At 48.5% G+C, this 18,693-nt stretch overlaps 1 protein-coding gene across 12 annotated transcripts in view; it reads left to right on the top strand.

Annotated features, from left to right (window-relative positions):
• The window catches only part of LOC128690315 (ATP-sensitive inward rectifier potassium channel 12), a 569,607-nt gene that overhangs the window by 432,214 nt on the left and 118,700 nt on the right, over nt 1-18,693 (top strand). The window contains exon 1 of one of the 12 annotated variants that reach the window (XM_053778976.1): nt 3,709-3,766. The exons of 8 other annotated variants lie outside the window; for them this stretch is intronic. The gene's annotated coding sequence lies outside the window, so the exon portion shown is untranslated. Of the gene's footprint in view, nt 1-3,708; nt 3,786-3,891; nt 3,943-18,693 lie in introns of those variants that run through there. 3 more of the 12 variants (XM_070090501.1, XM_070090500.1, XM_053778979.2) reach the window with 3 other exon arrangements.

Below are 18,693 nucleotides of genomic sequence, written 5' to 3'. Positions count from 1 at the left end.
AATAGCTCTTTTAGCTAGGGATACACACACATACACATACACACACATACACACATACACACACATACACACACACACACACACACACATACACACACACATACACACACACATACACACATACACACACACACATACACACACACACACATACACACACACACATACACACACATACACACACACACACACATACACACACACATACACACACACACACACACACACACACACACACACACACACACACACACACACACACACACACATTGCTGCGTGGAATAGACAAGGTGGACAAAGACAGGATGTTCCAGGGAGGGGACACAGAAACAAGAAGTCACGATTGGAAGTTGATGAGTCAAAGGGATGTTAGGAAGTATTTCTTCAGTGATAGAGTTGTCAGGCAGTGGAATAGCCTAGAAAGTGAGTTAGTGGAGGCGGGAACCATACATAGTTTTAAGACGAGGTTTGATAGAGCTCATGGAGCAGGGAGAGAGAGGACCCAGTAGCAACCAATGAAGAGGCGGGGCCAGGAGCTAAGACTCGACCCCTGCAACCACAAATAGGCAAGTACAAATAGGTGAGCGCGCGCGCGCACACACACACATACACACACACACACACACACACACACACACACACACACACACACACACACCTCTCACTACAGCCACACTTTAGTTAAAATTTGGTTTAACTTGGCTTAGTCAATTTGCTTAGCATTTCATCTATATGCATGTAGTTGAAATTCAGTTTAAAATGTGCGAGTATAGCATAGAACAGCATCGTTATAGTTATTTTATGTTGATAACCTGTTTATCACCACTCCGTTTTTTATTAGAGATTCTTAATATTTTAAAAATTTATATCGTTGGTGGCTATTTGCAATTTTATTGTGACATTTGTTCATTATGAAATTTTATCAGTCATTTTGTATACCATTTGCTTAACGTGTGTAAACTTTGTAAAGAAATACATATAAACTTCTTTTCCTTCTTGAGATTTTTAAATAATTTACAAGCATTTCCATATAATTTATATTATTGATGTATCATTAATATGGACTAAAAGCATCATGGGTGAGATACAGTGGTGAAATATACTGACAGAATGTAAACATGGCAGACAGTTCGGGTTATGGTATTTCACTGTGAAGACGCTACGTCCCGTCAATAAAATGTCATTACCTGCAGTGTATCTTATTTACATACTTCCTGGGTGCAAGCGGTGATCCTTGTGGGACTCTAGTGACACACTACCAAACATTTTCATTATAATAACTTGCTAGAATAAGTAGATACACAGATTTTAGCTGATTTAACCAAATCAGGGTACGGGTTGGGTTAGAACCCATGGCTAGTGAGTCGTAAAACTCCAGGCCAGTGCGTAACCCACTGCTGATTATTTATCAGATTTCCCCAGCTGAAGAGGCCATGTAACCTTGTGAAACAATACTGGTTTTAAGTCTATGTTAATACTCCTTTTTTGATATCACATTTATGTTATAAGCAAGGCGTCTTTCATAGGTAATCCTCACAATCAAGGATAACCACAGAATTGCCTGTACGGACCTCGGGGAAATTTTAGGGGTCTTTGACGTTGATGCTTTAATGGTATTCTAACCGATGTTTTTTGTGTTGGCTTATTGTGACAGAATTTACTTGTGTTAGTGCTAGTAGATTTTACTCTAGTATTATAATTTTACTTTGGGTGTTCTATGTAGGTGAATATTTTTTTACGGTCAAGGTTTCTAAGTGTTCTCGTAAGTCAAATCATTCTTATTATCTCACCACTTCCTTTCAATTTTTCATCCCCTGTAGAGTATACGACCCTGTGTATAGTGATTTTTTATAGAATTTTTGTTGATACCTGGAGGTTACCTGGAGGTTATTCCGGGGATCAACGCCCCCGCGGCCCGGTCCATGACCAGGCCTCCCGATGGATCAGGGCCTGATCAACTAAGCTGTTACTGCTGGCCGCACGCAGTCCAACGTACGAGCCACAGCCCGGCTGATCCGGTACTGACTTTAGGTATCTGTCCAGCTCTCTCTTGAAGGCAGCCAGGGGCTTATTGGCAATTCCCCTAATGCTTGATGGGAGGCTGTTGAACAGTCTTGGGCCCCAGAAACTTATGGTGTTTTCCCTTAGTGTACCAATGGCGCCCCTACTTTTTATTGGGGGCATGCATCGCCTGCCCAGTCTTTTACTTTCGTAGGGAGTGATTTCTGTGTGCAGATTTGGGACCATTCCTTCCAAGATTTTCCAAGTGTAGATTATGATATCTCTCTTCCTCCTGCGTTCCAACAAGTACAAGTCAAGTGCTTCCAAGCGTTCCCAGTAGTTAAGGTGCTTGACAGAACTTATACGTGCAGCAGAGTATCTCTGTACACTCTCTAGATCTGCGATTTCACCTGCTTTGAATGGAGATGTTGATGTACAGCAGTATTCCAGCCTAGCACTGGGGTACCTGAAAACTACTGCCTGTTGCTGTCACGGCCAGATGCCGAGAAACTAATAAATTCTCTTAATTGGACTGTTTAATTTCACATGGCCACGAGGCTGGTGAGTCAGTCATTTATTAGTTATTAAAATATAAGTTTTAGTTACAAATAGTAGCGTCAGGTCATCTGAAGTTTTGAAACCCAAGTTTATTATAAAAAAGGAACTATATTCAGAAATATTTTAGTCTAGGTGTTTCGTATTTTTGTAAAGTAAAAGGACACAAGTGCAACTAATGTGACATTTTATTGTGGCAACGTTTCGCTCTCCAGGAGCTTTGTCAAGCCGTTACGTTTACTTTATATATTGTCGGTAATTCTACCAAAATATATGCATTTCGTATTTTTATGTACTTGATGGGTAAATGTATAACAAAGAAAATGATGGAGTTGGAGGAGTTTTCTCAAATGTTGGTGTGCAGGTTGTGGTGTATTGATTCAGTAGAGACGTGGCGTGAGGGAATCCCAGTTGCCTTGCCTGTCTACCCTGTAGCCTTCACAGGGGCTCCAACTCTGCTTCTTCACCTGTGAAAACTGATTTAAGTTGATTCTTATTCAGAATAAATGAGCTAATTTACTTTTTTTGGTGTGTAGATAAAGGGTTAATATTGGTTCTAGGGTTATACATGTGTCTCGTGTAATGATGTTGGTCATGGTTATCAGTGAGTGTCGCAGTGTGGTTACTGAATGATGGTGGTGGAGACGGACCACCTCCCCGTCCAGTGTGTATGTATGTGCAGGCATGTTCCAGTCGTTCTCCCCTCGTCTCCCCTCCGTACTCATTTACCTCTCCCTCAGTCCCCCTTACCCCAGATCCCTGCACTAGCTCCCCCCCCCCCCTCCTCTGTTTAGCTCCGCCCTCAGCAGTACCTCCCCCTCCCTACCCTCTACAACTTGTCCATGTTGTTCTCCATTCTCTCATTCCCAAAATTTTCAGATGTCCCCCTCAGTTAAAGTTTTTCCCTTGAATTTGTGTACACTTTTCTGGCGCTTATCACTTCCCTCACCATCAGATCTTGATACTGAGGATAGAGTACGGTACACTGTCATGTTAGCTTGGTTTTCCTCGCCCCATCCTCCCTCCGCACCCTCTACTCCCTGCCTTACACCCCCCCATGGCCTACCTCCGTATCCTGAGTCAGTGTCCCTCCCCTCGGTGTTCCTTCCCTCGGTGTTCCCCCTCACCAAGACGATGGCGGTGGTAGCAGTAGAAAAGTGTATTAGTGGTGGTGGCTGCGTCAGCAGCGGCGGTTGTGATGGTGGTGATGGTAGTGGTGATGATTTTAGGTGTGGGGTTTTAGTAGTGGTGGTAGGTGTTTTATTGATGGGTTTATAGCAGCAGTGGTGTTGACGGTGCTGGGGGCGGCAGTGTGTGTTAGACTGCAGTAACCAGTGGCAGCAGTCACTGGTTCCTAGCTCCCGCTCAGTCACCAGTCAATACCAAGTTCGTGACAGAAATCAAAGTAACAATGACAGTATTGGGAGTTACTACTGTGCTGCCTGCTGTGTGGGACCGTGTGAAGCGCTGTGAATATTGTTTTTGGGCCACATGGCTGCAAAGGATGGCGAAAATTAAGCTCTTAACGGTGAATACTGATGTCAGGCCGCGTGTGGTACACAGCACGTGTGGAACCTGTAACCTGTGTCTTTTGTTTTCCAGCACTAGAACACAACCATGTTCACTGCTGCTGGAAACTATACTCCTACATATTTACAAGTGATATAACCTTCGCGTGGCGGACCCACAATAATGATTACAAAAAGAGTGTGACGGTACTAAGGACCCTCACTGGAAATAAGTCACTTTGACTTTTAATGGCTTATCTTAGGTAATTTACACGATATATGATAACTGTACTTGTGTACCTGTGCCTAAATAAACTTACTAAGGTATCGTCCACAGGATTCATATGGGATACATAATAAACTAGCAGCTCCGGTGGCAATCTGAAACTTTGTACAGTGTTCTTAGGAAAATAAGATGTAGATACACAATGAAGAATTCGGTCTTGATTCCGTGTTATGTACAAGGGCAGTAATGTTGTATGTTGTAATATTTACATATTAATTGCGGGAACGCGTACAAGGAATAGTAATATCGTATTCAGGTGGTATTAATGTTAAGATGTGTAGAGCAGGAAGCTGGGAGATGCAAGATGATGAGTCACTGACATCACAACTCACACCCACACTAGTTCAGTTACCCACCCACCCACACCCCCACTAGTCCAGTCACCCACCCACACCCCCACTAGTCCAGTCACCCACCCACACCCCCACTAGTCCAGTCACCCACCCACACCCCCACTAGTCCAGTCACCCACCCACCCACACCCCCACTAGTCCAGTCACCCACCCACACCCCCACTAGTCCAGTCACCCACCCACCCACACCCCCACTAGTCCAGTCACCCACCCACCCACACCCCCACTAGTCCAGTCACCCACACCCCCACTAGTCCAGTCACCCACCCACCCACACCCCCACTAGTCCAGTCACCCACACCCCCACTAGTCCAGTCACCCACCCACCCACACCCCCACTAGTCCAGTCACCCACCCACCCACACCCCCACTAGTCCAGTCACCCACCCACCCCCCCACTAGTCCAGTCACCCACCCACCCACACCCCCACTAGTCCAGTCACCCACCCACCCACACCCCCACTAGTCCAGTCACCCACCCACACCCCCACTAGTCCAGTCACCCACCCACACCCCCACTAGTCCAGTCACCCACCCACCCCCCCCCTAGTCCAGTCACCCACCCCCACCCCCACTAGTCCAGTCACCCACCCACACCCCCACTAGTCCAGTCACCCACCCACACCCCCACTAGTCCAGTCACCCACCCACACCCCCACTAGTCCAATCACCCACCCACACCCCCACTAGTCCAGTCACCCACCCACACCCCCACTAGTCCAGTCACCCACCCACACCCCCACTAGTCCAATCACCCACCCCCGACTCGTCCAGTCACCCGACCACCCACCCCCGACTCGTCCAGTCACCCGACCACCCACACCCTAGTAATCCAGTCACTCACCCACCCACCCACCCCTTCAGTCATCCGCGCACTGCCCAACACAGTAAGTACCCTTGCAGGTCCTCACCCACCTGCTCCTACCCACGTGCTCCTACCCACCTGCTCCTACCCACATGCTCCTACCCACATGCTCCTACCCACATGCTCCTACCCACCGTCCTCACGCACTCACTGAACGGTTTGCAGCATGTGTGTGTGTGTGTGTGTGTGTGTGTGTGTGTGTGTGTGTGTGTGTGTGTGTGTGTAGGTGTGTAGTATGGTATAAGCCTTAGTGTTTGTGTGCAAAGCACCATCGTGTTGCTGTGTCTGTACAGTGCTCTTAACGGTGGTGGGAGCACTGCTGGGTGGGTGCGTAGTGCTGGATGGGCGTGCACTGCTGGGTGGGCGTGCACTGCTAAGTGAGTGTATAGTGCTGGGTGGGCGTGTACTAAGGTGTATAGTGCTGGTAGGTGTAGTGCTGAGTGGGGTACAGCGCTGGGAGGGGTAGTGCTGAGTGGGGTACAGCGCTGGGAGGTGTGCTGAGTGGGGTACAGCGCTGGTAGGTATGTTGAGTGGGGTACAGCGCTGGGAGGTGTGCTGAGTGGGGTACAGCGCTGGGAGGTGTGCTGAGTGGGGTACAGTGCTGGGAGGTGTGCTGAGTGGGGTACAGTGCTGGGAGGTGTGCTGAGTGGGGTACAGTGCTGGGAGGTGTGCTGAGTGGGGTACAGTGCTGGGAGGTGTGCTGAGTGGGGTACAGTGCTGGGAGGTGTGCTGAGTGGGGTGCAGTGCTGGGAGGTGTGCTGAGTGGGGTGCAGCGCTGGGAGGTGTGCTGAGTGGGGTACAGCGCTGAGAGGTGTGCTGAGGGGTACAGTGCTGGGAGGTGTGCTGAGTGGGGTACAGTGCTGGGAGGTGTGCTGAGTGGGGTACAGTGCTGGGAGGTGTGCTGAGTGGGGTACAGCGCTGGGAGGTGTGCTGAATGGGGTACAGCGCTGAGAGGTGTGCTGAGTGGGGTACAGCGCTGGGAGGTGTAGTGCTGAGTGGGGTACAGCGCTGGGTTACCTGGAGGTTATTCCGGGGATCAACGCCCCCGCGGCCCGGTCCATGACCAGACCTCCCGATGGATCAGGGCCTGATCAACTAGGCTGTTACTGCTGGCCGCACGCAGTCCAACGTACGAGCCACAGCCCGGCTGATCCGGCACTGACTTTAGGTATCTGTCCAGCTCTCTCTTGAAGGCAGCCAGGGGTTTATTGGCAATTCCCCTAATGCTTGATGGGAGGCTGTTGAACAGTCTTGGGCCCCGGACACTTATGGTGTTTTCCCTTAGTGTACCAATGGCGCCCCTACTTTTTATTGGGGGCATTTTGCATCGCCTGCCCAGTCTTTTACTTTCGTAGGGAGTGATTTCTGTGTGCAGATTTGGGACCATTCCTTCTAAGATTTTCCAAGTGTAGATTATGATATCTCTCTCCCTCCTGCGTTCCAACGAGTACAAGTCAAGTGCTTCCAAGCGTTCCCAGTAGTTAAGGTGCTTGACAGAACTTATACGTGCAGCAAAGTATCTCTGTACACTCTTTAGATCTGCGATTTCACCTGCTTTGAATGGAGATGTTAATGTACAGCAGTATTCCAGCCTAGAGAGAACAAGTGATTTGCAAAGGATCATCATTGGCTTGGCATCTCTCGTTTTGAAAGTTCTCATTATCCATCCTATCATTTTCTTTGCACGTGCGATCGTGGCACTGTTGTGATCCTTGAAAGTGAGATCGTCAGACATTACTACTCCCAGGTCTCTTACATTATTTTTCCGTTCTATGGGAGGTGTAGTGCTGAGTGGGGTACAGCGCTGGGAGGTGTAGTGCTGAGTGGGGTACAGCGCTGGGAGGTGTAGTGCTGAGTGGGGTACAGCGCTGGGAGGTGTGCTGAGTGGGGTACAGCGCTGGGAGGTGTGCTGAGTGGGGTACAGTGCTGGGAGGTGTGCTGAGTGGGGTACAGCGCTGGGAGGTGTGCTGAGTGGGGTACAGCGCTGGGAGGTGTGCTGAGTGGAGCACAGCGCTGGGAGGTGTAGTGCTGAGTGGGACACAGCGCTGGGAGGTGTGCTGAGTGGGGTACAGTGCTGGGAGGTATGCTGAGTGGGGCACAGTGCTGGGAGGTGTAGTGCTGAGTGGGGTACAGTGCTGGGAGGTGTGCTGAGTGGTGTACAGCGCTGGGAGATGTGCTGAGTGGGGTACAGCGCTGGGAGATGTGCTGAGTGGGGTACAGCGCTGGGAGGTGTGCTGAGTGGGGTACAGCGCTGGGAGGTGTGCTGAGTGGTGTACAGCGCTGGGAGATGTGCTGAGTGGGGTACAGCGCTGGGAGATGTGCTGAGTGGGGTACAGAGCTGGGAGATGTGCTGAGTGGGGTACAGCACTGCGAGATGTAGTGCTGAGTGGGGTACAGCGCTGGGAGGTGTGCTGAGTGGGGTACAGCGCTGGGAGGGGTAGTGCTGAGTGGGGTACAGCGCTGGGAGGTGTGCTGAGTGGGGTACAGGGCTGGTAGGTATGTTGAGTGGGGTACAGCGCTGGGAGGTGTGCTGAGTGGGGTACAGAGCTGGGAGGTGTGCTGAGTGGGGTACAGCGCTGGGAGGTGTGCTGAGTGGGGTACAGCGCTGGGAGGTGTGCTGAGTGGGGTACAGTGCTGGGAGGTGTGCTGAGTGGGGTACAGTGCTGGGAGGTGTGCTGAGTGGGGTACAGCGCTGGGAGGTGTGCTGAGTGGGGTAAAGCGCTGGGAGGTGTACTGAGTGGGGTACAGCGCTGGGAGGTGTACTGAGTGGGGTACAGCGCTGAGAGGTGTGCTGAGTAGGGTACAGTGCTGGGAGGTGTACTGAGTGGGGTACAGCGCTGAGAGGTGTGCTGAGTAGGGTACAGCGCTGGGAGGTGTACTGAGTGGGGTACAGCGCTGGGAGGTGTACTGAGTGGGATACAGCGCTGAGAGGTGTGCTGAGTAGGGTACAGTGCTGGGAGGTGTACTGAGTGGGGTACAGTGCTCGGAGGTGTACTGAGTGGGGTACAGTGCTGGGAGGTGTACTGAGTGGGGTACAGCGCTGAGAGGTGTACTGAGTGGGGTACAGCGCTGGGAGGTGTACTGAGTGGGGTACAGCGCTGGGAGGTGTACTGAGGGGTACAGCGCTGGGAGGTGTACTGAGTGGGGTACAGCGCTGGGAGGTGTACTGAGTAGGGTACAGTGCTGGGAGGTGTACTGAGTGGGGTACAGTGCTGGGAGGTGTACTGAGTGGGGTACAGTGCTGGGAGGTGTACTGAGTGGGGTACAGTGCTGGGAGGTGTACTGAGTGGGGTACAGTGCTGGGAGGTGTACTGAGTGGGGTACAGTGCTGGGAGGTGTACTGAGTGGGGTACAGTGCTGGGAGGTGTACTGAGTGGGGTACAGTGCTGGGAGGTGTACTGAGTGGAGTACAGTGCTGGGAGGTGTACTGAGTGGGGTACAGTGCTGGGAGGTGTACTGAGTGGGGTACAGCGCTGGTGAAATACCTGGGTGATGCAGTGTGTGGAGTGTTATGAGTGATGGATGGAGGGGAACGGTTGTATGGCGTGGACATATGAATAACTTAAGGATGTTTTCGGGGGTCAACGCCCTCTCGGTCCTATCTCAGACCAGGCCTGTCGGTGAATCAAGGCATGATCAGGCAGGCTGTTACTACTGTCTGCAAGTAGTCCAGTGTGCGACCCACAGCCTTACTGATTAGGAACTGACTTGAACTTACGTAGTTCCCTCTTGTAGACAGCCAGAAATTTGTTTGATTCTTATGTATGATGGGAAGGTGTTGAATAATCTCGGGCCCCTTAAACTTACTGTGTTGTCTCAGTGTTCTAATGGCGCCTCTGCTTTTCACTGGGGCGTTTTTCATTGTTTGCCGAGTCTTTTGCTTTCTTAGGGAGTGGTTTGTGCGCGCTGATTTCAGACTATTCCTAGGATTGTCCTGGTGTAAATTATGAGGCATCTTTCTCGCCTGCGTTCCAAGGAGTACAGATAAAGAGGCTACGCACATTCCGAGTAATTTAGGAGTTTGAAATTATACATGCGATGAAGGTTCTCTGTACATTCTCTAGATCTACAATGTCGCTTGCCTTAAAAGAGGCTGCTCGTATCCAGTAACATTTCCGCCTATAGAGAACAAGTGACTAAAGAGAACCATCACTGGCTTGGCATCCCTTGTTTTGAAAGTTCTCATTATCCATCCTATCACTTTCCTCGTGGTTATAAGGACACTGTTGTCATCCTTGAAAGCAAGAATCTCTGATATTATCACTCCTTCGTTAATTTTTCTTCTATTTTGTGGTTAGAATTTGTTTTATTCTCCGTTGTTGCTTATATTTCATGTTTTTCGTAATGGAGTATTTGAAATTTGCCCTCATTGAACATTATATTGTTTTCTGTGGCCCTTTGAAAGACTGTTTATATCAGCTTGGAGATTTGCAGTGTCTTCAATGAGCGGCTCTCTAATGGAAATTCTAGTATCGTCTACAAAGGATGATACTGTGTTATGATTTATATGGTGGGATGCTTGTGTGTCGTGAGTGTGTGGAGTAAGATGGTTGTCAGGTCCTAATGAATGGAGTATGATGTGGATGCGCGTGCGTGCGAGCGCTCTCCTGCCTATTTACTTCCATATTTGTGGCTACGTGGACCGAGTTTCAGCTCCTGGACCCGACTCTTTACTTGCCACTTGCTGGGTTTACTCCCTCTGAGCCTAGTAGGTCCTATCCTATCTCTTCTTGAAACTATCTATGGAGCCTGCCCACTCCGCAATTTTGTCCAGCTCATTCCACTTCTTGACCACCATGAGGTTGAAGAAATACTTCCAGACATGCCTGGAACTTGTGCATCTTGAACTTCCAACTGTACCTCGTGTATCGGTTTCTCGCTTCTCAAAAAAAATATAATTGTCTACCCTATCAAACATTTTTGAATGAAGTTATCATGTCTTTCTAGTTTTTCTATCCTCCTATATGGTCAGGTCCAGTTCCTTCAGCGTGTTTTCATAGTTCATTCACCTTCTCTCTCTCGTCTCGTGGCAAACCTCTGAACATCTTCCAGTTGCTTGTTATTCTTTATCAGATGTGGGTTCCATGTTGGTATTGTATAGTACAGGATAGACCTGACATATGTTGTAGAAAAAGTCGTGAATGATTGTGTTAAGATTCATGAAGGTTTACCTTAGATTCACCAAACGAGGAGTGAGAGTGTGTGAGTGTGAGTGTGAGTGTGAGTGTGAGTGTGAGTGTGAGTGTGAGTGTGAGTGTGAGTGTGAGTGTGAGTGAGAGTGTGAGAGTGAGTGTGTGTGTGTGTGAGTTACCATTTTGTCCTAGGCACATGTCGATTAGACACTAGGCCTGTTGTATATGAGCACGTGTGTGTGTGTGTGTGTGTGTGTGTGTGAGTGTGTGTGTGTGAGTGTGTGTGTGTGTGTGTGTGTGTGTGTGTGTGTGTGTGTGTGTGTGTGTGTGTGTGTGTGTGTGTGTGTGTGTGTGTGTGTGTGTGTGTGTACTCACCTATTTGTACTCACCTATTTGTGGTTGCAGGGGTCGAGTCACAGCTCCTGGCCCCGCCTCTTCGCTGATTGCTACTAGGTCCTCTCTCTCCCTTCCCCATGAGCTCTATCATACCTCGCCTTAAAACTATGTATGGTTCCTGCCTCCACTACATCACTTTCTAGTCTATTCCATGGCCTGACTACTCTATGACTGAAGAAATACTTCCTAACATCCCTTTGATTCATCTGAGTCTTCAACTTCCAATTGTGACCTCTTGTGTCTGTGTCCCATCTCTGGAACATCCCGTCTTTGTCCACCTCGTCTATTCCGCGCAGTATTTTATATGTCGTTATCATGTCTCCCCTGACCCTCCTGTCCTCCAGTGTCGTCAGGCCGATTTCCCTCAACCTTTCTTCATAGGACAATCCCCGTAGCTCTGGGACTAGTCTTGTTGCAAACCTTTGCACTTTCTCTAATTTCTTGACGTGCTTGACTAGGTATGGATTCCAAACTGGTGCTGCATACTCCAGTATGGGCCTGACGTAGATGGTATACAGAGTCTTAAACGAATCCTTACTGAGGTATCGGAACGCTATCCGTAGGTTTGCCAGGCGCCCGTATGCTGCAGCAGTTATCTGATTGATGTGCGCCTCAGGAGATATGCTCAGTGTTATACTCACCCCCAGATCTTTTTCCTTGAGTGAGGTTTGCAGTCTTTGGCCATCTAAACTATATTGTGTCTGCGGTCTTCTTTGCCCTTCCCCAATCTTCATGACTTTGCATTTGGCAGGGTTAAATTCAAGGAGCCAGTTGCTGGACCAGGCTTGTAGCCTGTCCAGGTCTCTTTGTAGTCCTGCCTGATCCTCGTCCGATTTGATTCTTCTCATTAACTTCACATCATCTGCAAACAAGGACACTTCTGAGTCTATCCCTTCCGTTATGTCGTTCACATATACCAAGAACAGCACAGGTCCTAGGACTGACCCCTGTGGAACCCCGCTTGTCACAGGCGCCCACTCTGACACCTCGTCGCGTACCATGACTCGTTGTTGCCTCCCTGTCAGATATTCTCTGATGCATTGCAGTGCCTTTCCTGTTATGTGTGCCTGGTCCTCTAGCTTTTGCAGTAACCTCTTGTGAGGAACTGTGTCGAAGGCCTTCTTGCAGTCCAAAAATATGCAGTCGATCCACCCCCCTCTCTCTCTTGTCTTACTTCTGTCACCTTGTCATAAAACTCTAGTAGGTTTGTGACACAGGATTTTCCTTCCCTGAAACCGTGCTGGTTGTCAATTATACACTTGTTTCTTTCCAGGTGCCGCACCACTCTCCTCCTGATGATCTTCTCCATGACCTTGCATACTATACACGTTAGTGATACAGGTCTGTAGTTTAGTGCCTCATGTCTGTCTCCCTTTTTAAAAATTGGGACTACATTTGCCATTTTCCATACCTCAGGGAGTTGCCCAGTTTCAAATGATGTGTTGAAGATCTTTGTTAATGGCTCACACAATATCTCTGCTCCCTCTTTAAGGACCCATGGAGAGAGGTTGTCTGGTCCCACCGCCTTTGAGGTGTCAAGTTCGCATAGCAGCTTCTTCACCTCCTCCTTGGTTATATGTACCTCATCCAGCACTTGCTGGTGTGCCCCCCTGTTCTGATTTCTTGGAGTCCTACTGGTTTCCACTGTAAATACCTCTTTAAATCTTGTGTTGAGATCCTGACAAACCTCTCGGTCGTTTCTTGTGAATTCCCCATCACCCTTCCTCAGTCTGATTACCTGGTCCTTGACTGTTGTTTTCCTCCTGATGTGGCTGTACAACAGCTTCGGGTCAGTCTTTACTTTTGATGCTATGTCATTTTCATATTGTCTCTGAGCCTCCCTTCTTATCTGTGCATATTCGTTTCTGGCTCTTCGGCTGATTTCTTGATTTTCCTGAGTTCTCTGTCTTCTGTACCTTTTCCATTCTCTAGTACACCTAGTTTTTGCCTCCCTACACCTTTGGGTGAACCAAGGACTCGTTCTGTTCTTCCCATTATTTCTGTTTCCCTTGGGAACAAACCTCTCCTCTGCCTCCTTGCATTTTGTTGCTACATAGTCCATCATTTCTTGTACTGGTTTTCCTGTCAGTTCCCTCTCCCACTGAATGTCTTGAAGGAAGTTCCTCATGCCTGAGTAATTCCCCCTTTTGTAGTTTGGTTTTTCCCAGCCTATTCCTGCTACTCTCTCCACTTGGAGCTCAACTATGTAGTCGAAGCACAGAACCACATGATCACTAGCTCCCAGGGGCCTTTCATACATGATACCCTCGATGTCCGAACTACTCATGGTGAATACAAGGTCCAACCTTGCTGGTTCATTCTCTCCTCTCTCTCTGGTAGTGTGTCTAACATGTTGATGCATGAGGTTTTCCAGTACCACATCCATCATCTTGGCTCTCCATGTTTCGGGACCCCCATGGGGCTCCAGGTTTTCCCAGTCAATCTCCTTGTGATTGAAATCACCCATAACTAGTAACTTTGCTCCCCCCATGTGTGCTCTCCTGGCCACCTCGGCTAGTGTGTCGATCATTGCTCTGTTGCTCTCATCGTATTCTTCTCTTGGCCTCCTGCAGTTCTGTGGTGGGTTGTACATTACTGCAATTATCACCTTATGTCCCTCAGACTGGATTGTTCCTACTAAGTAGTCCCTTTCGCCCGTGCCATCCATTCCTTCCATTTTCTCAAAACCCCACTGGTTTTTAAGGAGCAGTGCAACTCCTCCTCCCCCTCTCCTCCCTCTGTCTTTCCTGAGGATTTGATATCCGGATGGAAAGATTGAATCTGTTATTATTCTGGTGAGTTTTGTTTCTGTGAGTGCTGTTATGTCTGGGGATGTCTCTTTGATTCTTTCGTGCCACTCCTCATACTTGTTTGTTATTCCATCTGCATTTGTATACCACACCTTCAACTTCTTTTCTAAGACTGTGGTCTGGGAGGTATATTGGGGTTGGGGAAGTGGGAGACCTGGTAAGGAACTATGGGTTGTTGCTGTGGGGGTGGAGTTTGTAATGTAGTGGGTGGGGGCATTGTGTGTGTGTGTGTGTGTGTGTGTGTGTGTGTGTGTGTGTGTAATGTAGTGGGTGGGGGCATTGTGAGTGTGTGTGAGTGTGCGTGAGTGTGCGTGAGTGTGTGTGAGTGTGTGTGTGTGTGTGTGAGTGTGTGTGTGTGTGTGTGAGTGTGTGTGTGTGTGAGTGTGAGTGTGTGTGTGTGTGTGTGTGAGTGTGTGTGTGTGTGAGTGTGTGTGTGAGTGTGTGTGAGTGTGTGTATTCACCTTATTGTGGTTGCAGAGGTCAAGTTTCAGTTCCTGGCTGCCTGAGTTTTATTATACTCGTTAAAGTTGTGTATTGATCCCGTCTCGACCACCTCAGTCTACATCGTTCCACTGGTGACTATACGTATAAAGACATATTCCCTAACATTCTTGCGGTTCATCTGTATTTTTAGCTTCCAGATGAACCCTCGTGTACCCGAGATTCGACTCAGTCTCCCTGTTCACTCTGTCCTAATCAGGTCACCTCTAGCCCTTCTCTCCTCTAGTGGCGTTAGATTTAGCTTTTCTAAGTTCTCACAACTCTTACCTCTTAGCTCTAAGAAACTTTTGCAAGCAACTTTACGTGCTCTACCAGGTGGGTTCCATACAGGCTCTGCATGCTCCAGGATGGTCCTCACATATATATCCTATATAAGGTGATGAATGCTTGTTGAGATTCCTCAAAGTTATCCTTAAATATGCCAGTTTCCCGTTTGGTGCAGCGGTTATAAATTGATGTCCTCGGGCGAAATGCTTGGAATTGTGTGTGTGTGTGTGTGTGTGTGTGTGTGTGTGTGTGTGTGTGTGTGTGTGTGTGTGTGTGTGTGTGTGTGTGTGTGTGTGTGTGTGTGTGTGCGCGCGTGCGTGTGCGCGCGCGTGCGTGTGCGCGCTTGCGTGCGCGTGTGCGTTTGTGTTTTAAGACACATTTATATACATATTTGCAAAACAACCACAGGGGGGGGGGTGACTGATAGCTCTAGGCTTTTCGTGTTGCAATCAACACATCAGGAGCTTGCAGTGTTTGTTAATCAGTAACAAGGACGGTGATGGATCACTTCTACGGTCGCCAAACAAACTCTGAAAAAGAAAGAAAGAAATATATAAATTTGTTTGAGATCTTCATTTAAGTACATGTTAAAATATATTGAAAACCCCCCACACTGTACACAATATTTCTGGCCAACTCAGTTTGAACACGTACACATACAAGCACGGTGTACTCTGGTGTGATGAACATTGTTCATGAGTACTTCAAGCAGCGCGGTGTACTCTGGTGTGATGAACATTGTTCATGAGTACTTCAAGCAGCACGGTGTACTCTGGTGTGATGAACATTGTTCATGAGTACTTCAAGCTGTAAGGTGGACCTCGTACAGCAAATATTTTGGTTACTTTTTCCACCAGGTTCAGTACAGGAGTGTTCTTATGACCCGTCAGTTGTAATGATGCTTAGAGCGTGTGGAGAGTGTGTATAGTGGGGTGGTGGAGAGTGTGTATAGTGGGGTGGTGGAGAGGGTGTATAGTGGGGTGGTGGAGAGGGTGTATAGTGGGGTGGTGGAGAGGGTGTATAGTGGGGTGGGGGAGAGGGTGTATAGTAGGGTGGTGGAGAGGGTGTATAGTGGGGTGGTGGAGAGGGTGTATAGTGGGGTGGTGGAGAGGGTGTATAGTGGGGTGGTGGAGTGTGTGTATAGTGGGGTGGTGGAGAGGGTGTATAGTGGGGTGGTGGAGAGGGTGTATAGTGGGGTGGGGGAGAGGGTGTATAGTGGGGTGGGGGAGTGTGTGTATAGTGGGGTGGTGGAGAGGGTGTATAGTGGGGTGGTGGAGAGGGTGTATAGTGGGGTGGTGGAGAGGGTGTATAGTGGGGTGGTGGAGAGGGTGTATAGTGGGGTGGTGGAGAGGGTGTATAGTGGGGTGGTGGAGAGGGTGTATAGTGGGGTGGTGGAGAGTGTATAGTGGGGTGGTGGAGAGGGTGTATAGTGGGGTGGTGGAGAGGGTGTATAGTGGGGTGGTGGAGAGGGTGTATAGTGGGATGGGGGAGAGGGTGTATAGTGGGGTGGGGGAGAGTGTATAGTGGGGTGGTGGAGAGTGTGTATAGTGGGGTGGTGGAGAGGGTGTATAGTGGGGTGGTGGAGAGTGTATAGTGGGGTGGTGGAGAGAGTGTATAGTGGGGTGGTGGAGAGGGTGTATAGTGGGGTGGGGGAGAGAGTGTATAGTGGGGTGGTGGAGAGAGTGTATAGTGGGGTGGTGGAGAGGGTGTATAGTGGGGTGGTGGAGAGGGTGTATAGTGGGGTGGGGGAGAGAGTGTATAGTGGGGTGGTGGAGAGGGTGTATAGTGGGATGGTGGAGAGGGTGTATAGTGGGGTGGTGGAGAGGGTGTATAGTGGGGTGGTGGAGAGGGTGTATAGTGGGGTGGGGGAGAGGGTGTATAGTGGGGTGGGGGAGAGGGTGTATAGTGGGGTGGGGGAGAGGGTGTATAGTGGGGTGGGGGAGAGGGTGTATAGTGGGGTGGGGGAGAGGGTCGTATAGTGGGGTGGGGGAGAGGGTCGTATAGTGGGGTGGGGGAGAGGTCGTATAGTGGGGTGGGGGAGAGGTCGTATAGTGGGGTGGGGGAGAGGGTGTATAGTGGGGTGGGGGAGAGGGTGTATAGTGGGATGGAGGAGAGTGTATGGTGGGGTGGTGGAGAGGGTGTATGGTGGGGTGGTGGAGAGGGTGTATGGTGGGGTGGTGGAGAGGGTGTATGGTGGGGTGGTGAAGAGGGTGTATGGTGGGGTGGTGGAGAGGGTGTATGCAGTGGGTTTATGAAGGTGAAGATATGATGTAAGGAGAGGGATGCTCGGGGTGAAGTGTTAGTCTAGGTAAAGTGTGAGATGTATGGGTGGAGTCAGTATGTTTAAGGTTATACTGTTACCCTCTCCCCCCCCCCCCAGTTCTCTACACTTCATTGTGTTTGTTCTGCTTTTCACCAAAAACTGTCATTTGGGAGAGGAAATTTTGTGGCTACGTTGTGGTTCATTCTGGACCAATGTTAAGTCGCTGTCTGACAGTGTTAAGTCGCTGTCTGACAGTGTTAAGTCGCTGTCTGACAATGGCCAAAACGAGACTGGAACGTAGTCGTAAACTGCATCTGCTAGTAAGACTTTTTGGTACATTGTTCTACAGTATTATGACATTTATTCTTTTTGTTCAGTATTTTGTGACCTTTGTACATGTCAAAAGACAGGTAATGCACATTTCTGCGGTAAGGAGATCAGGTTATCCAAGAGAATTGAGTAGTCGTAGTGATAAAATAAATGTGTACTGCTTAGCCAGAGTAAATCTTGTTATTTGTTACATCAACTTTTGTTGATGTAACTGAAATAACAAAATTTACTCTGGCTCTGACCATGGCTAGTAAAGCGGCATCTTGCTTGCTAGCCAGTGTGTACACGCTGAGGGATCCATCATTGTTTTACACCCGCATCGTTGTTTGGTTCAATATTAACGTGGTCGTAGTAGGTGGGTAGTCTACCACCTTCCCTTCCAGAGGGGTATTACCCTGGTGTGAGAGGAGTGGGCAGACGGTTGCGTGTTTGAACGATTTTCACTGATGTGATTTCTAGTCTTTTTTTTTTTTTGTGAACATGTAAGATGGCTTCTATATATAATCTTGCAAAACTACTACTCATATTTTAGTGATATCTTTACTTTTCTACGCGTTTCTTTAACAATTTTTTTTGTCTGTAATGTTTCCTTAACAATTTAAGAAGCTTGGTCATAGACCGGGCCATAGAGATAGTGATCCCTGAAATATTTTCCAGATGTAACAGAATATAGATCGCTGCTGAGTATGTCAGGCCACTGCTGCAAATGACAGAATAATCTGTGATGAAAATTCTTGGAATGTTATAAGGAAGAGTTAAAACTCTGGGTCTGAGGTGAAACTCGCGTGTGGGGAACACTGCCTTGCATGATGTGTGTTTCTTGCATTTGTAGTTTCTAATGATGAAGCCGCAGCAATTTCTTTAAATTTGCATGTAGCTTAGTTGATGATTTCTGGGAACCTCAGTGCGATTACTGTTAATGAGAGAATGAGAGAGAGAGAGAATGAGAATGAATATGCATACACAGGGACAGAAGAGAAAGCGAGAGAAGGAAGGCCGGTTGACTTGTTGCGAGGTTGCCTAAAAAAAAGTGAGGTGATGTGCATTCAGATTTCACAAGTTTAGAAAAATGTTTTTTAATGAGGAGAAATCCTAGTGTGTAATAACCACAAGTTGTGGTTACACACACACACACACACACACACACACACACACACACACACACACACACACACACACACACACACACACACACACACACACACACACACAAATTGTTCATACATTGAATTGGCATTATGAACAGCAGTATATGGTTTGAGGGAGATGAGAATAGATGTGCATAAAGGGACACCCCACCTCTAGTGCTGAGTGAAGGCCCTCGGCCTCGGAGATGAGAATAAATGTACTTCAGGAAAAATATCTGGAGAATTTTTCCCCGGAGTTGTTTGAGTATTTTCTTTTCACAAGCTTTAGAGTTTATACT

The sequence above is a fragment of the Cherax quadricarinatus genome, chromosome 32 (assembly GCF_038502225.1).
Source record: "Cherax quadricarinatus isolate ZL_2023a chromosome 32, ASM3850222v1, whole genome shotgun sequence".
Lineage (NCBI taxonomy): Eukaryota > Metazoa > Arthropoda > Malacostraca > Decapoda > Parastacidae > Cherax > Cherax quadricarinatus.
This window is presented reverse-complemented; position numbering and strand designations above follow the sequence as displayed.